General features: G+C 44.8%; 1 pseudogene; it reads left to right on the plus strand.

Annotated features, from left to right (window-relative positions):
- Nucleotides 1-3,001: 3,001 nt before the first annotated feature.
- On the plus strand, nt 3,002-13,203 carry LOC147119856 (uncharacterized; annotated as a pseudogene).
- The last annotated feature ends 1,678 nt before the right edge of the window (nt 13,204-14,881 follow it).

A 14,881-nucleotide genomic window follows, 5' to 3' on the forward strand; every position in this document is an offset into this window, starting at 1 on the left:
TCCCCAGGGATTGCTAGTTGTCCAATTAGTCTGTGGACGAGTGTAAACCTGGGCTTGGGTATTTCTGTTTCCGGATAAATTTTGTGGACCCTGCCAACCTTGATTTGTTTAACTTTTTGTTGTTTATTCTGTTCCTGATTAATCTCATCCCTCTTTTTATTATGTTTACTAACTTCTATACTTCGTTCGCGTCGCCTCTCTGCTTCCTTTTTCCAATCTGAGAAGGCTGACCAATTTACTTTTTTTTTCCTTTTCTCTGCGGGTCTCTAGTTACGAGGCAATTCTCTAGACATGTTATTCTGTCTAAATTAAAGGTTCCGTCTATAGGGAATGGGTATTTGTCATTCTTGGTCCAATTAGACCATTTAGGTAAATCATTTGTGGATGATCGGCCACAATTTTGAAAAATATGGAAAGCTGGTGTTCCCCTTTCGGGGACCTTGCTTTGTGCAGCTCCCATCCTAGTTAGTTCTCAATTTCCACAAGCTGCACTTGTTCTGGGTCACAAGTTTTACCCTCAACCCTCTTACGACCCCTACAGGATGACCAAAGTGCTGACAGCGATGAACAATAACATACAATAATAACAATCAAGAAAACACTAAGGAATAACTTGAAGGTCCAAACAGATACACAAAAGAACTCAGACATGAAATAACGTAGGTACAGTTATGCAGGCTTTCTACAAAAGCTAAATTACAATCCGACAGTTTTCTCGATCTGCGTGGTACGCTCTACAGATCGAGGCCTTATTTTACAAGCTTTTGACAACTAATGACTGAGTATCACGATCCTAAGTGCCTTTATGCCTCTCCGCCCACTTCAGGGTCCTGACCTTCGGGATTTCCCCTCTTAACAACCGGTCTAAGGCTGCGCGTTTGAGACAGGCACTTCCTTGTCCTAGTCGATCAACTCAGTCACCAACAGTTTTCCTTTAAATCTTTACAAACTTTACATATGCATATAAGCGTTATTTTACAAAACAGTTGTGTTTTATTTCTGAATCCTTATTCCATACTTATCCTTACTCTAACTGCCTATCTATCCTTCGGGATTACTAGGTAGTCCCTTCACAGATTACATCACTGTGCACTCTCTGCCTATCCTTCGAGCTAGTCTCTTCACAGGCCCTCTGGTACCCTTATTTCTTTCTTTCTGTGTCTATCCTTCAGGCTAATCCCTTCACAGTACACTCACATATATTCCGGAACTCAACCTGGTCGCGACCTTTCTGCTGTCTCCCTTTGTCTGACAGTTTTGAAACCTGAACCGGCAATCTCCTCCTCCTTTTAATGTCAAGATAAAAGAAGCAAAAGGTTACATAAGTTAACTCAAGTTCCAAACACACATGAGTCTTAACAGATCGCATTGCTCCCGTCGGAAGTGACAGACTACACCAACTATGTATCTAAAGAGAAATCCTTTTCTGTGAGAAAACCTCACTTATGGCCATTCAGGATTTGTCGTTAGCAAAGTATGGTGTCCTCGTCCGTGACTTACCGAAAGGCAGCAAGCGATCTCGGTGGGACCTCCAATAAACTGTCGAAGTTTCGACTGTTCAATAAGACTCTGTGAAACAAAGTGATCGTCAAAGGCAGACTTTATTTAACTACTTGCTAGCAAGGGGAGCTTCACGTAGGCAATGGCTATCGTGACTTCTCCGAATGCATGGACAAAAACACCTCTTTTTATACACAAAGAACAAAACCTTTTATCACATGGTATGGTATTGAGACACAACTAAATAACATTAAGGAAGAGATGAGTAAGAAATATTTAAGGTCAACAAGAAGATGACTAAAGGGTCAGCAGAGCCTCGGTGTCTTAAGATAAGGTTAGCCCATAGATAATCAAAAGTCATGATGCAGGAATACCTTTAGATAAAGTTAATTAATTTTATACAATGGAGACGGTTTGTCTCTCACTTTGGTTCTGGACATTCATACGAATGTTTACAGTACATGTCCTTTGGTTTATCATGCTTTTGTTCTGTTAAGCTTATCTTGTTTATGGAACTGTCTAGCCTGTAAGCTACAAAGGAGTCACATCCTCTTCCTTAAACCGTTTCCTAATATGGGCCTGCCCGTTTCCCCTTATGTTATACTGTGTGAAGCCATTTTGGCCTGTTGAAACAGTTCCAGACTCCATTTTAATATAAGAGAGTATGTGTGCTTATTTTATACTAATATGTGTGGATATATATATCTATATGCTAATGCACTTCTACACCACCAGCAGCAAGCAAGCCTTTCCCGGTACCACGGTTGAAACCACAGGGAAGTCCATCGCCAACTTTTCCGACCACACCCTTCAACCAGATGAAATTGAAGTTCTCAGCCGAGGGCTCAATTTCTGCTCCACCACCAAAATGGTCCCCATCGGTCTCGCGGCAGACACAGAGGAATTCATCAGGAGAATGAGGCTCCGGGAATTCTTCCACAAATCCCAAGATGTCAGCAGCGAACCCAATGAGATAACCAGTGATCTGGAACAGGAGACAGAGGGATCCGCATTGCAGCAACTGAAGAAGAAAGAATCAAATTGGGCCCCTCCGGAGGGTCAGTGCCCTAAGCTTGACATGTATGCTCAAGCTGTCAGGAGAAGTATCAACGCCAGATTCCTCAGCCGCACTCACAATACAGTCCAGAATGTCACCCGAGCACAACACAATGCCATCCACACTCTCAAGACCAACCGCAACATCGTCATCAAACCAGCAGACAAAGGAGGAGCCATCATCATACAGAACAGAACGGACTATTGCAAAGAAGCATAACGAGAACGGGACAACCAGGAACACTACATACAGTTACCCGCAGATCCGACCAAATAACACACCCACCAACTCAACAAACTGATCAAGACCTTTGATCCAACCCTTCAAAGCATCCTACGCGCTCTCATCCCACGTACTCCCCACGTGGGAGACTTCTACTGCCTCCCAAAGATACACAAAGCCAACACACCCGGATGTCCTATCGTATCAGGCAATGGAACCCTGTGTGAGAACCTCTCTGGATACGTCGAGGGCATCCTGAAACCCATCGTACAGGGAACCTCCAGCTTCTGTCGTGACACAACAGACTTCTTACAGGAACTCAGCATCCACAGACAAGTTGAACCAGGAAAGCTCCTCGCCACGATGGATGTCTCAGCACTCTACACCAGTATCCCCCACGATGACGGCATCGCTGCAGCAGCCTCAGTACTCAACACCAACAACAGCCAATCTTCAGACGCCATCCTACAACTTATCTGCTTTATCCTTGACCACAATGTCTTCACCTTCGACAACCAGTTCTTTACCCAAACACACGGAACAGCCATGGGGATCAAATTCGCACCCCAATACGCCAACATCTTCATGCACAAGTTCGAGCAAAACTTCTTCGCTGCACAGGACCTCCAACCAATGCTATACACCAGATACATCGACGACATTTTCTTCCTATGCATCCACGGCGAAGAATCACTGAAAAGACGACACAATAACATCAACAAGTTCCATCCCACCATCAAACTCACCATGGACTACTCCTCAAAATCGGTTGCATTCTTGAACACATGAATCTCCATCAAAGACGGAAATCTCAGCACTTAACTCTACCGCAAGCCCACGGACAACCTCAGGATGCTCGACTTCTCCAGCTTCCACCCTAACCACGTTAAAGAAGCCATCTCCTGTGGACAAGCCCTGCAAATACATAGGATCTGCTCAGACGAGGAGGAACGCGATGGACACCTACAGACGCTGAAAGACGCCCTCGTAAGAACGGGATATGACGCTCGACTCGTCGATCGACAGTTCCGCCGGGCCACAGCAAAAAATCGCATAGACCGCCTCAAAAGACAAACATGGGACACAACCAACAGACTTCGTCGTCCACTACTTCCCCAGAGCGGAGAAACTACGCCATGTTCTTTGCAGCCTTCAACATGTCATCGATGATGATGAACACCTCGCTAAGGCCATCCCCACACCTCCACTACTCGCCTTAAACAGCCGCCTAACCTCAAACAGACCATTGTTCACAGCAAATTACCCAGCTTTCAGGAGAACAGCGACCACGACACCATATAACCCTGCCACGGCAACTTCTGCAAGACATGCCAGATCATCAACACAGATAACATCATCACACGTGACGACACCACCCACCAGGTACATGGTACATACTCATGTGACTCAGCCAACGTTGTCTACCTCATACGTTGCAGGAAAAGATGCCCCAGAGCATGGTACATCGGCGAGGCCATGCAGACACTGCGACAATCGATGAACAGACACGGTGCAACAATCGCCAGGCAGGAGTGTTCCCTCACAGTCGGGGAACACTTCAGCAGTCAAGGACATTCAGCCTCCGATCTTCGGGTAAGCATTCTCCAAGGCAGCCTTCAAGACACACGACAATGCAAAATCGTAGTGCAGAAACTGATAGCCAAGTTTCCGCACTCATGAGGATGGCCTCAACAGGGATCTTGGGTTCATGTCACGCTACATGTAACCCCACCTAACTATATAAGTTGTGTCTTTATGCATCTCTCCACTTCACCTGACGAAGTAGCAGCGCTCTGAAAGCTTGTGATTTCAAATAAAACTGTTGGACTATAACCTGGTGTAGTTCAGTCAAGCACGATTTAACTTTTGTAAATCCATGTTGATTTGTTCTCTCTACACAGATGCAGCCGGACCTGCTGTGATTTCCAGCAAAAAAAATGTTTTTTTTTTCATACAGACCTCAGCATCTTCAACATTTGACCCCTTGTGACCCCACCTCATTGTTCTTTGATGTAATGTTTTCCTGACTGACCTGTATGGACACCATTCACAACTTTGATTGCTGTGATTATCTCTCTGCCGAGGTGTGATAAATGGCAGTTAGAAAGATTACCTTTAAACATCTGGCATTATTCTCTAACTACATAAGTTGTGTCTTTATGCATCTCTCCACTTCACCTGACGAAGTAGCAGCACTCCGAAAGCTTGTGATTTCAAATAAAACTGTTGGACTATAACCTGGTGTAGTTTAGTCAAGCACGATTTACCTTTTGTAAATCCATGTTGACTTTGTTCAATCCCGTCACTGCTTTCCAAGTGCTCTGTTTTACATCTTTTATAATGGACTCTAGCATTTTCCCCACTACCAATGTCAGGCTTACCGGTCTATAATTCCCCACTTTTTCTCTATCACCTTTTATGAATTGTGGGGTAACATTAGCTACCCTCCAATCCATGGGTATTGTTCCAGAGTCTATTGAGTTCTGGAAGATGACCAGCAATGCATCTACTATTTCTAGGGCCACTTCCTTAAGTACCCTAGGATGTAGATTATCAGGCCCTGGGGATTTATCGGCCTTCCGTCCCATCAATTTTCCTTACACCATTTCCCTACAAATACTGATTTCTTTCAGTTCCACCCTTTCATCAGATCCTATGTTCCCCTGCATCTCTGGGAGTTTATTTGTGTCCTCCTTTGTGAAGACAGAACCAAAATTTGTATTTAGTTGGTCCGCCATTTCTTTGTTCCCCATTATAAATTCCTCTGATTCTGACTGCAAGGGACCTATGCCTGACTTCACCAATTTTTTTCTCTTCACATATCTATAAAAGCTTTTACAGTCAGTTTTTATGTTCCCTGCAAGCTTACTCTCATTTTCTATTTTCCCCTTCTTAATTCATCCCTTTGTCCTCCTTTGTTGAATCCTAAACTGCTCCCAATCCTCAGGATAATTGCTTTTTCTGGCTAATTTATATGTCCTCTCCTTGGATCTTATGCTATCCCTAATTTCACTTGTTAACCAAGGTTGAGTCACATTTTTTGTTTTATTTTTATGCCAAACTGGGATGAACAAATTCGGTAGTTCAGCCATTCGGTCATTGAATGTTTGCCATTGCCGATCCAACATCAACCCTTTCAGTGACATTCCCCAGTCAATCCTACCCAACTCGCTCCTCAGACCATCGTAGTGTCCTTTATATAAATTTAGTACCCTAGTCTCTGAGTCAACTACTTCATTCTCCATCTTAATGAAGAATTCGATCATTTATGATTGCTCCGACCCAACAAGATTGCTAATTAATCCTTTAAGTTAGGATGATGGGCGAATGGGGCTTGGCTTGAGTTAGGATGAAGGGTGAATGGGTCTTGGTGTGAGTTTGGATGATGGGTGAATGGGTATTGACATGAGTTAGGCTGATGGGTGAATGGGTCTTTGTGTGAGTTAGGATGATGGGTGAATGGGGCTTGGTGTGAGTTAGGATGAAGGGTGAATGGGTCTCGGTGTGAGTTTGGATGATGTGTGAATGGGGCTTGTTGTAAGTTAGGATGATGGGTGAATGGGTAATTATGTGCATGAGGATGATGGGTGAATGTGTATTTGTGTGAGTTAGGATGATGTTTGAATTGGTCTTGCTGTGACCTAGGATGGTGAGTGAATGGGGCTTGGTTTAAGTTTGGATGATGGGTGAATGGGGCTTGGTGTGAGTTTGTGTGATGGGTGAATGTGCCTTGTTGTGAGTTAGGATGATGTGTGAATGGGTCTTGGTGTAAGTTAGTATGATGCTTGAATGAAGCTTGGTGTGGGTTAGGATGATGGGTGAATGGGTCTTAGTGTGAGTTAGAAAGATGGGTGAAAGGGGCTTGGTGTTAGTTAGTATGTTGTTTGAATGAGTCTTGGTGTGGGTTAGGATGAGACATGAATGGGGCTTGGTGTAAGCTAGGATGATGGGTGAATGGTGCTTGGATTGATTTAGGAAGATGAGAGAATTTCGCTTGGTGTAAATTAGGAAGATGTGTAAATGGGGCTTGGTGTGATTTAGAATGATGGAAGAATGTGGCTTGGTGTGAGTTAGAATGATGTGCGAAAGGGGCTTGGTGTAAGTTAGGATGATGGGTTAATGGGGTTTTGTGTGGGTTAGGTTGATGTGTGAATGGATGTTGGTGTGAGTTAGGATGATGGGTGAATGGGGCTGGTAGAGAGTTAGGATGATGATTGAATTGGTTTGCTGTGATTTTGGATGATGGGTGAATGGGGCTTGGTGGAAGTTAGGATGATTGGTGAATGGGGCATGGTCTGAGTTAGGATGAAGAGTGAATGGGGCTTGGAGTGATTTAGGATGATGCGTGAATGTGCCTTGGTTTTAGTTAGGATTGTGGGTGAATGTTTCTTGGTGTGTGTTAGGATGATGGGTGAATGGGGCTTGGTGTGAGTTAGAATGATATGTGAATGTGTCTTGGTGTGTGTTAGGATGATGACTGAATGGGTCTTTGTGGGAGTTAGGATGATGGGTGAATGGGTCCTGGTGTGAGTTAGGATGATGGGTGAATGTGTCTTGGTTTGAGTTAGGATGATGGGTGAATTGTCTGTGATTAGGATGATGGGTGAATGGGGCTTTGTGTGACTTAGGATTATGGGTGAAAGTGTATTGGTTTGAGTTAGGACGATGGGTGAATTGTCTGTGACTTAGGGTGATGGGTGAATGTGGCTTGGTGTGAGTTAGGGTGATGGGTGAATGGGTCTGTGTGTGAGTTAGGATGATGGGTGAATGGGTCTTGGTTTGAATTAGGATGATGGGTCATTGGGGCTTGGTGTGACTTAGGATGATGGGTGAATGTGTCTTGGTTTGAGTTAGGACGATGGGTGAATTGTCTGTGATTAGGATGATGGGTGAATGTGGCTTTGTGTGACTTAGGATGATGGGTGAAAGTGTTTTGGTTTGAGTTAAGATGATGGGTGAATGGGGCTTGGTGTGACTTAGGATGATGGGTGAATGTGTCTTGGTTTGAATTAGGACGATGGGTGAATTGTCTGTGACTTAGGATGATGGGTGAATGTGGCTTGGTGTGAGTTAGGGTGATGGGTGAATGGGTCTGTGTGTGAGTTAGGATGATGGGTGAATGGGTCTTGGTTTGAATTAGGATGATGGGTGGTTGGGTCTTGGTGTGAGTTAGGATGATGGTTGAATGGGGCTGGTTGCGTGTTAGGATGATGGGTGAATGTGTCTTGATGTGAGTTTGGATGATGGGTGAATGTGTCTTCGTATATGTTAGGATGATGTGTGAATGGGGCTTGGTCTGATAAGGATGATGGGTGAATGGGTCTTGGTGTTATTTAGGATGATTGGTAAATGTGTCTTGGTTTGAGTTGGATGATGGGTGAATGGGGCTCGGTGTGACTTAGGATGATGTGTGAATGTATCTTGGTTTGAGTTAGCAGGGGGGCTGAATGGGTCTTCGTGCGAGTTATGATGATGTGTGAATGGGGCTTCGTGTGAGTTAGGATGATGTGTGAATTGGTCATTGTGTGAGTTAAGATGATGGGTGAATGGGCCTTGGTCTGAGTTAGGATGATGAGTGAATGGGGCTTGGTGTGAGTTAGGATGATGTGTCAATGTCTTGGTTTGAGTTAGGATGATGGGTGAATGTGTCTTGGGTTGAGTAAGGATGATGGGTGAACTGATCTTGGTGTGAGATAGGATGATGGGTTAATGGGGATAGCGGCGATTTATGATGATGGGTGAATGTGGCTTGCTACGAGCTAGGATGATGAATGAATGGCTCTTAGTGTGAGTTAGGATCATGCGTGAATGTAGCATGGTGTTAGTTAGGCTGATAGTTGAATGGGCCTTGGTGTGAATTAAGATGATTGGTGAATGGGGCTTGGTGTGAGTTAGGATGATAATTGAATGGGTGTAGGTGCGAGTTAGGATGATGGGTGAATGTGGTTTGGAGTGATTTAGGATGATGCGTGAATGTGCCTTGGTTTTAGTTAGGATTGTGGGTGAATGTTTCTTGGTGTGAGTTAGGATGATGGGTGAATGGGGCTTAGTGTGAATTAGAATGATGCATGAATGTGTCTTGGTGTGTGTTAGGGTGATGAGTGAATGGGTCTTTGTGTGAGTTAGGATGATGGGTGAATGGGGCTTGGTGTGAGTTAGGACGATGATTGAATATGTCTTGGTGTGAGTTAGGATGATGGGTGAATGGGTCCTGGTGTGAGTTAGGATGATTGGTGAATGTGTCTTGGTTTGAGTTAGGATGATGAGTGGATCGGGCTTGATGTGACTTAGGATGATGGGTTAATGTGTCTTTTATGTAACCATGTGTTAATAGAGACACAGAAGGCAGGAGTTGGTTTCACAGGTCTTTACTGAACAAAGTCTGGAGGTCAACTAACTGATACAACACAATATACAGGCTTATATAACCGGAGTGGCCATTACCGGCATTACAGTACACAGGGGGCTCTGAAAGGCACATACACTACAATTCCTCCCCTTTTAGCCATCAGTACATAATATTTTAAGTAATCATTAATTACATGTTACAAGAACAATAACCTACACATTGCTGCAGTTAATCAATTATAAGTCAGTCTCTCTGGAGGCTTCCTGACTCGGTCCGGATAACGCCTCAGTGGTGTAGTAGTTTCTGGTGGTGTAGTAGGTTCTTTTGGCAAGGCTGATTCGGCTTGAATGCCAGTGTCGGTTTCATCTGGTTCCAGTATCAACGGATCGGAGGTAGATACTATGGGTATCTCTACTTCATCATTAGGCATATAGAGTTGTGGTGTAGGTTGTCCCTTTTCGGATGAGTCTATGATCTGGTCAGCATGACGCCTTATTATGCTTTCTCCAATGTCCACGGTATACACCAGCGGTCCTAGTCGTGTGCAAATAGTTCCAGGCTGCCATATCTCGGTACGGTAGTCCCGGGCTAAACCTTGTTGACCTATCTGGAAGGTTCTAGTTGGCCTTTCATTCATGCCTTGAAATTGCCGGTTCTCCACGTCCCTTCTGATGTTTGGCTTGATCAAATCCAGCCGGAATCTTAGGCTTCTATTGAAGAACATCATGGCAGGAGTTTGGTTTGTAACCATATGTGTTGCATTCCTGTATGCAAACAAGAAGTTATCTACCTTATGCTGAAGTTTTCTGTCTTCATTACCCATGGCCTTTGTGGCCTTCTTGAAGGTCTGGACAAACCTTTCAGCCAATTCATTGGTGGCAGGATGGTATGGGGCGGACGTGTAGTGCTTAACCCCATTGTTATTTAAGAACTTCCTGAATTCTTCGGACACAAATTGCGGTCCATTATCAGAACAGATCTGTTCAGGCAGCCCATTCCTGGCAAATATGGTCCTTAATACTGTGATGGTTTTTTCCGTGGTGGTGAAGGACATCTTTATTACCTCCAGCCACTTGAAGTGTGCATCATCCGCGGTTAAGAACATTGAGTCCATAAATGGACCAGCAAAGTCGATGTGTACCCTTTGCCATGGAGATGAGGGCCACTCCCATGGATGTAGAGGGGCTTGTGGTGGAGCGTTTTGGACCTTCTGGCATCCTAGGCCACTCTTGGTCATTTCTTCGATGTCTCCATCGATACCTGGCCACCATACAAATGCCCTGGCTAGGTTCTTCATTTTCACTCCACCCAGATGCCCCTCGTGAAGCTCCTTTAGCACTTTATCCTGGAGTTTGTGTGGAATTGCCACTCTGGATCCACACATCAAGGTTCCTTGGCACACTAACATCTGTTCTCTTCTTTGCGAGAATGCTGGCAACAGTGGTTCGCCATGTGCTGGCCATCCCTTCACTGTTAAATCGTAGACTCGTGAGAGAGTCAGGTCATTTCTCGCTTCCGTTTAAATGGCAGAATTTGTTACTGGTAGACATTCCACTATGGTAGAGTGGAACATCTCCACTGGGTCTACTGTAGGTGCCTCTTCTACCATTGGCAACGGTAGGCATGATAAACCATCAGCATTCCCATGCTATTTTGATCCTTTGTATTCTATGTCATATTGGTGTGCCCCTAGAAAAAGGGACCACCTCTGTAGCCTTTGCACTGTCATAATGGGAACACACTTTTTAGGGTTGAATATGGAGACGAGAGGTTGATGGTCAGTCAACAAGGTAAATTTTTGTCCGTGTAGGTAATGGTTGAATTTCTTCACTCCCCATACCAGTTTGAGTGCTTCCCTGTCGATCTGGGCATAGTTACGCTCAGCTGAGTTCAATGAGCATGACGCAAAAGCTATCGGCCGCTCAGAGCCATCAGGGGATCTATGCGATAATACCGCTCCTACGTCGTAAGGGGATGCATCGCACGCCAGTCTGATTGGCAGTGATGGGTTGTCATGAGCCAAAATTTCCTTGGACGTGATTAAGTCTTTGCATTTATGGAAGGCACGTTTACAGTCTTCGCTCCATTTCCAAATTACTCCTGTTTGTAGCAGTTCATTAAGAGGGAGCAGAAGAGCTGATAAGTTCGGTAAAAATTTATGATAGTGATTTATCAATCCCAGGAACGACCTTAATTGTGAGACATTTTTAGGTGCTGGGGCTTCTATGACCGCTTCAATTTTTTCAGGTGATTTATGCAACCCTTCCTTGTTAATTATGTGCCCACAATCTGATATTTGTTTCTGGAAAAATTCGCACTTGGGGCGATTTGCTCGTAGGCCCCGTTCTCTCATCCTAGTGAGCACCTGCTCCAAATTGGCAAAGTGCTTGTTGTCATTTTCTCCTGTTACAAGGATGTCGTCTAGGTAGCATTGAGTCCCCAGAATCCCTTGGAGGACTTGCTCCATAGCTCTTTGCCAGATAGCTGGAGCTGATGCTACTCCGAAAACCAGTCGATTGTACTGGTACAGGCCTTTGTGTGTATTTATCGTGAGATACTTTTTAGAGGCCTCTTCAACCTCCATCTGTAGATATGCCTGTGCCAAGTCAATTTTGGTGAAACGTCTCCCCCCGGATAGTGAGGCGAAAATATCTTCTATCCTCGGAAGAGGATACTGTACCGTGTGAAGGACCGGGTTTACAGTCACCTTGAAGTCTCCACAGATGCGAATTTTTCTCTGTTCTTCAGATTTATCATTATTCAATGTTTTCTTCATGACCGGGATGATGGGTGTTGCCCACTCGCTCCAATCTATCTTGGATAATACTCCAGCTCTGCCTCGACTGCTGGACGAATTGCGTATGGCACCGGCCTTGCCTTAAAAAAGTTGGGAATTGCTGCATCTTCCACTTTTATTGAGGCGGTGATGCCTTTCAAGGTTCCTAGTTTCTCTTGAAACACTTATTTGGCGTTGGCCAAGATGTCTTTTAATCGTTCAGGTATGACGTCATCATCATTTTTTTCTTACTGGTCACCGTCTGTGCCTGAATGGAGTGCCAGTCTAAACGAATCTTCCTGATCCATTCACGTCCCACAGCGGTGGACCACCACCTTGTAGAACGTATAAATACAACTTCTGTATTTCCTTGCCGTTGTATACAACAGGCACCCTTATTTTTCCTTTGGGGTATACTTTCTGTCCCGTATATGTTTTCAAGATAATGGATGTGTCTTTTAAAGATATATGCGGAAATAGCCGCTCGTAATCCCATCGATTTATGATGGTCAGAGCTGATCCTGTATCTAGTTCCATTTGAACTGGGGACCCCGCTATCGTGAAGGTAACCCAAATGGTCTGGTAATCTTCTTTGGCAATTACATTATGTAATTTGAGACAGCTTAGTCTCTTGTTTCCGGAGTCGCTATCACCCTTCTGGTCTTCAGAGCCACTGTCCGTCGTCATTTGTACTTTCCTGTACTTTTCCTTATTGATTTTTTTCCTGTCCATGGATTTTTTTTGTCCAGATCGGCATACACGTGCAATGTGTCCAATCTTTCCGCATTGCCTGCATGTTTTGTCCTTGAACCAGCAGTCCTTCTGGTCATGGGTTGTTCTGCCGCAGCGATAACATCTTTCAAATTCCCGTGTCATTTCATGGGTGCCGTATTGCTTTGGCTTTTGCTGTATCTCTGCAGCTCCTCTTGCGGCTGCTTCGTATGATACAGCCATACTGAAAGCCTTGTCCAGTGTCAAATCTTTCTCAGATAGCAGCCTTTTCTGTGTTCCTTCACTTAGGAGACCGCAGACGAATTTGTCTCGAAAAGAATCTGCCAGTCCTGCCCCGAATTGGCAGTGCTTTGATAGCTTTCTTAATTCGGTGAGGTAATCAGCGTTACTTTCATTCTTGTGCTGATTCCTCTTGAAGAATTTGAATCGTTCCACTATCAGCAGCGGTGTTGGGTTTAAGTGTTCCTGTAGGGTATCAACAATTTCCTTAAAATTCTTGTCCTTTGGTTTAGCTGCAGTGATTATGTTTCATAACAGCCCGTATGTCTTTGCGCCCATTAGATTTAGATGTACTGACGCATTTTATCATTTTCTATTCCATTTGCTGTGCAATTTAACTCCACTCTTTCCACATATGTGGTCCAATCCTCTATATCGTTATCGAAAGCATCAAAATTGCCAGACTTAGGCATCCTGGAAAAAAAAATGGCGCTTCCCGTGTTTTCCTTTCTTCCCTGCAGAAAAAAAATGACGCTTCCCGCGCTTTCCGGCCGCTGCTGCTGCTGAAAACGCTGTTTTCCGTGGATTTTTTATTTACAGGTGGAGACTCATTCCCGCCGGACTCTCTGGGACCTTTCCACACCTCTGCTTGGTCTGAACGCTGACCTGATTTGCAGCGCCGGTCGTCTCCCGAGTGCTCCCCCCCTCAGTTTCTGTTTGCCTCCGCCTTCGCTGCTTGGCCTCGCTGCAGAGCCAGCCGATGGAGCCCCAGCCCGCCACCCAGGAAGGATTATGGTAGTAACTGCCACCAGCTCGTCTAACTGGTGAAACCACAGCTTTTTTTTCTTGCTTTTCTTCGACTTTGGACGTCTGAGAAATCGATGTCCTTGAGGTGCTGCCGAATTGCAGGTAAGGCCGTTTCTAATTCGTCGCCACTGTTGTTTCCATGTGTTAATAGAGACACTGAAGGCAGGAGTTCGTTCACAGGTGTTTACTGAACAAAGTCTGGAGGTCAACTAACTGATACAACACAATATACAGGCTTATATAGCCCGAGTGGCCATTACTGGCATTACAGTACACAGGGGGCTCTTAAAGGCACATACACTACAGTCCTGGTTAGAGTTAGGGCGATGGGTGAATTGTCTGTGACTTAGGATGATGGGTGAATGTGGCTTGGTGTGAGTTAGAATGACGGGTGAATGGGTCTTGGTTTGAGTTAGGATGATTGGTGAATGTGTCTTGGTTTGAGTTAGAATGATGTGTGAATGGAGCTTGGTGTGAGTTAGGGTGCTGGGTGAATGGGTCTGTGTGTGAGTTAGGATGATGGGTGAATGGGTCTAGGTTTGAATTAAGATGATGGGTGTTTGGGTCTTGGTGGAGTTAGGATGATGGTTGAATGGGGCTGGGTGCGATTCTTGATGTGAGTTTGGATGATGGGTGAATCTGTCTTCGTATATGTTAGGATGATGTGTCAATGGGGCTTGGTCTGATTAGGATGGTGGGTGAATGGGGCTTGGTGTGAGTTAGGACGATGGTTGAATATGTCTTGGGGCGGGTTAGAATGATGTGTGAATGGGGATTGGTGTCAGTTAGGATGATGTTTGAATGTGTCTTGGTGTTAGTTTGGATGATGGGTGAATGGGTCTTTGTGTGAGTTAGGATGATGGGTGAATGGGGCTTGGTGTGATTAGGATGAAGTGTGAATGGGGCTTTGTGTGAGTTAGGATGATGTGTGAATGGGGCCCGGTGTAAGTTAGGATGATGGGTGAACGGATCTTGGTGTGAGTTAGGATGATCGGTGAATGGGGCTTCGATTGAGTTAGGATGATGATTGAATTTATTTGCTGTGATTTTGGATGATGGGTGAATGGGGCTTGGTGGTAGTTAGGATGATGGGTGAATGGGGCTTGGTGTGAGATTGGATTCTCTTTGAATGGGGCTTGGCGTGAGTTAGGGTGATGGGTGAAAGGGGCTTGGTGTGAGTTAGGAGGAAGGGTGAATGGGGCTTTGAGTGATTTAGAAT

The sequence above is a fragment of the Somniosus microcephalus genome, chromosome 4, assembly GCF_052327205.1.
Source record: "Somniosus microcephalus isolate GS21.2 chromosome 4, FLI_Smic_1.0, whole genome shotgun sequence".
NCBI lineage: Eukaryota > Metazoa > Chordata > Chondrichthyes > Squaliformes > Somniosidae > Somniosus > Somniosus microcephalus.